Here is a 4,887-nt window from a genome sequence, read left to right on the forward strand (position 1 = left end):
GCCGCCTCGGGCATCCATTGAGCGGGGCTGGCAGGGGGGGGGGCGGGGGGGCCCGTGGGGGAGACGCTGCTGCGCATGCGTGGAGGGCTTCTGCCCATACCCGGGCAGCCCGTGCAAGCGGCAGGCGCGCTGGGCAGGGACCCGCACCGAGGGCGGAGGGGTGATCAGAGCACGAAGCCACCGCTGCCTGGGGAGGTGCAACAGCGCTGGGCGCTGCAGGAAGGAAAGCAGCCACGGTTTTGTGTCTAGAGACAAACAAAAGGTTCAGCAAGCACCAGTGCAAAATCCTGCGCTTAAAGCGCAACAATCCCCTGCACCCGTGCAGGCGGGGGGGCGACTGGGTGGGCAGCGGATCTGCACAAGGGGAGCTGCGGGTGACAGTGGACAATAAGCTGAATGTGAGCCAGCAGTGTGCCCTTGTTGCCAACAAGGCTAAAGGCATCTTGCGCAGCATTGGTAGCAGTGCTGCCAGCGGGTCAAGGGAAGGGATTATTCCCCTCTATTCAGCACTGGTGAGGCCACGTCTGCAGTACTGTGTCCAGTTCTGGCCCCCCACGATGGAACGGGTGTGGACAAATCGGAGAGGGTCCAATGCAGGGCAACACAAATGGTGTGGGGGCTGGGGGACATGACTTAGGAGGAAAGACTGAGGGAACTGGGCTGATTTAGTCTAGAAAGAAGAGACAGAGGGGATTTATTGGCAGCCTTCCACTACCTGAAGGGGCATTCAAAAGAGGATGGAGCTGGATTGTTCTCAGTGGGGACATGACAGAACAAGAAGCAATTGCCTCAAGTTGTAGCAAGGGAGGTTTAGGTTGGATATTAGGGAAAACTTTCTTGCTAGGAGGCTAGTAAAGCACTGGAACAGGTTACCTAGAGAGGTTGTGGACTCTCCATCCTTGGAGGTTTTTAAGACCCGGCTAGACAAAGCCTTGGCTGGGATGAACTAGTTGGGGCTGGTCCTGCTTTGAACAGGGTTTGGACTAGATGTGATATTTTCTATGATTCCAGAGTGAACAAAAAGTCTGGCAGCAGCTCAGAGTATCCATTAGTCACCCTGCACATTAGAAAATGGTTTGCCAACAACCTGTGGAGCTGCTGGGTCCTTTGCATAGTGTTTGACTTGGAAAAATCAGGCTTATTTGGACAGGTCTGTGGCTCAAGGTTTGGACTTGTAAGTCACTTCAAGACCCACCAGTGAGCATAGTGAGCATCCTCAAATCAAGGGATTAGTGCCAATGATAGTGAAAGTTATTCAACAGCAATAAAAAACCCCACAAAGAGAAATTATAGAAAAACATTCCACAGTGCCCTGCACTACTGCAGCAGTGTGCGAAGGATTAAGGTTATGATGTCGCATGACACAAAGGAGGCAGTAGGATTATAGCACAAAACCCTTAACCTTCAATGCCACTGCAAGGTTCCCTTTTTGACAATGACAGGAAAGAACCGAACAAGCTATAGAAACGGACCTGACTTTGTGTTCTGAAAAGTGGTTCCTTCTTGTGGTTCAGAGGGGTCGCTTCATGGGAAAGCTTGCACAGCTGCTGCCTCTGATCTCTCTGTTCTGGAGATGAATGTTGTACTTCATGTCCAGGGCTGGCAACCCACCACCTTTCACCAGCCTTAAATTCACAAATGAATAACATTTTAAAAATTAATAAATCGGAGAGAGATCTCTCTCTCTCTCTGAAATATTATAAAATCATTCATATCAACTGTTAAGAAACATTTAATAATTAATTGCAAATATGAGAGGCACTCCAGGTTCATTGTACATTAAAGCAAGAAGGCAAAGTGTCCACTAGATAGCACTCAAGCACTGTAGAAGTAAACAGCAGTTTTCCCATGGGACTAGATTAATAGCACCACTATTATTAAGGTTGAAACTAAATTGCTAACCGCAACAGCCGTTGCTTTCTAAATGTCCAAAAAGCCACATACTAATGTGGATTGTCTTGAAAAGTAGTGTGTTATGTGGGGGTCTCAGCAAGGGATACTGATCCAAACGTGAGGTCATTCATATAAGAGGCTCCCAAGATCCAGCTTCCCTAGAAATATAATGAGCTGTCAACTTTTGCAATTCTTAGATCTTTTTTATGCATATCTGGAGTTCAAACAATACCCTTCCACATACTAAATCACCCATAGGGACTGAAATTCAACCAGTGCTGAGCACCCACTGTCCTCTGAAGGATCAACATTTAACATGTTATTTGGGGCTAAGGTTGGCTCAACAATTTGTTTTGACCAGCCAAAAAGTGTCCTTTTGTATTACTGGCCTGTTTGCAAGTTGCCTCATACCACCTTAAGCAGGTGGTCTAAGGAGACTTTTTGTGGCTATTGAACTTGAGTAGCCACCATATAATATATCAGCAAGCACTGATGGCTGTGTAAAATTGACGCTATGTAAAACTGATGGAGACTTGTATATGCCATGAATAATACATATATTTTCTTAATTAATGTTTAAAATAATAGATAATTAGAAGTATTGAGATGATATAATCATTTGCAGGAGTTATCAGTATGTAAAACTATATATTTTGATTTCTCCTTTAATTATACATGTACATCTTGCAAGCCTTGATAAAGAGGTACTGTTACTCAGATAGGTTCCTATTTTTGAACCATGAACCTCTATGTTATTAAAATTTGTTATCCTGTCCCATGTCTGAAATTCTTGGTGAAGTTAACATTTGTTTTAATGAAACCCCAGCTTTATAAAGACCTGGGATTCCCCTTGAGATTTGATAATATTGGGATTTATCTGATTTTTCCAGCTCTCATCCTTGTTTAATCTGGAAGTTCAGAAGATTGGTAGGTCAGAGGATCAGTAAATAACATTAACACATGAGATTACAGCTAATGGGATATTTTCAAACTCTGTAAGGAAACTGGATTGTTGGTTTTGGCCAAACTTTCCTTTTCTTCCCCATTTTTCCATAATGTGTGAGACTCTGGGCAGGAAGGTGATATGGTCTGCAGGCAGATTATGTTCTTGTCTACCCTCCCAGTTGAAAGTATATGCCCAGCAGGGTCCACTGAATTGCAGAAGAAAATGCGTCTGTATAGATGGTGTTGGCACGAGAGCTTTGGTTTCTTCAACAATATGTTGGTATTATAGGAAAGAGGATGGTTTCCCAAATCTAACAAAGATTGGGAAAGACATCTTTGGACACTGTCTGGCTAACCTGGTGAAGAGGGCTTTCAACTAGGTCCTATGGGAGAATAAGAAAGATGATAAAGGTTGGAATATAAGTCACATGAGGAGAGGTTGAAGAAACTGAATATGTTTGGTTTGGAGAAAAGGAAATAGAGAGCCACAATATAGCAGTGTTCAGATATTTGAAAAGCTACAATAAACAAGAGGAGTAACACCTGTTCTTCCTTACCACAGACAGCAGACAGATTAAATCTTAGAAAAAGACTAATTTACTATTAAAGCAATGGGTCAATGGAACAAGCAACTTAGGCAAGTTGTAGAATCTCTTTCATTGGAAGTTTTCAAGAAGAGGCCAGATAGGCATTTATTTTTGATCAAGGAACCCTATGAATCTGTGATATGCATTCTTCCATAATATAAAAGTGACCCCCTACATTATCACACATTCAGACATACAGCATGAAGACAATGTCATGATGCTGCTTTGCAAGGCATACAATCAATTCTGTAAGAGATTATGTGCCAAATCCTTAGCAGCACAGTTCCACTGCAGTCAGTTGTTCTGCACTGATTTGTACCAAGGACACGGCTCAATGAGCATAGGGTAAACTTTAGGTTTGGGTAGTTAGTAAGGATACCACTAATTTTAAAAACAAATTAAAATAAATTAATTTTCCCCTGAAAGGGTTCACAATGCACTTTCCCTTACAATATAGCAGGGATAGGCAACCCCTGACACATGTGCCAATTAATGGCACATGGAGACATTTTCCTTGGCATGCCAGGAGGTATGCGAGGAAATTGTTTTAAAAAATAGTTTTTTTAAGTTGCTGGTTCAGGCTCTCCAGAGCAGCCACAGGTCCCAGCGCTGCAGCAGGCACCAGGGGCAGAGTCAGGAGAGTACAGGCAGGGACGCTGGTTGCGTTCTGCTGACTGTGCCCTCTAGCCCAGTCCATTCCCTGGAGAGGAGCTGTGGGTAGGTGAGGTGAGGGCCTGGGCAGGCACTGTGGAGGGCTGCTGGGAGCCCCCTGAGCCTGGTGTGCTGCCCCAGCCACACAGCATCCTCTCGTGGATATGGCGGTTGTGGCCCATCCCCACAGAGTTGGGGCAGGGCCCCACCTCAGATGCCACTGGGCGCCCCCACCTGCCCACCTTGGCCTGAGTCTGCGGAGCTCCAGGGCAGCCCCACCCAGCTCCCGCTCTCCTCCTGGTGCCACCTTCCCAAGGGCCCAGCTGGGCCAGCCCGCCCATGGTGCTGCCTGGACCCTGCCCCTACCCCAAGCACCTGGGCCCGGCACTCAGTACCCTGATGCTGCCCCACCCGGGTAGGACGGGGCATCTGTCTGCCCGAGCCCTGGCCAGGCCCTTCCTCCCAGTCCTGGGCCCGGGCTCCTCCTGCTCTGGGACTGTGCCCTGGCAGCTGCTGCTGGAGCATTGCTGCCTCCTTCCGCTGAACACTGCTCTGGACCAGCGGGCCTGAGCTGCAGCCAGTAGCAGTAGGAGACATGGGTGGCGAGGGACGCACCTCCTTTCTCTCTTTCCTTTTTTTCCTCTTTCTTTCTCTCTCCTCTTTTTCTTTCTTTCTTTTTTCTTCTTTTTCTTATCTTCCGTCTCCTTTTTTCTCTTTGCTTTTTTCTTTCTCTCCTCTTTGCTTTCTTTTTCTTGCTTTACCTCTTTCTGTTGCTTCTGTCTCTCTCCTCTCCTTTTTCTCTTTTTTCTTT

The sequence above is a fragment of the Alligator sinensis genome, unplaced genomic scaffold (genome assembly GCF_000455745.1).
Source record: "Alligator sinensis unplaced genomic scaffold, ASM45574v1 scaffold1196_1, whole genome shotgun sequence".
In the NCBI taxonomy this organism is placed as follows: Eukaryota; Metazoa; Chordata; order Crocodylia; family Alligatoridae; genus Alligator; species Alligator sinensis.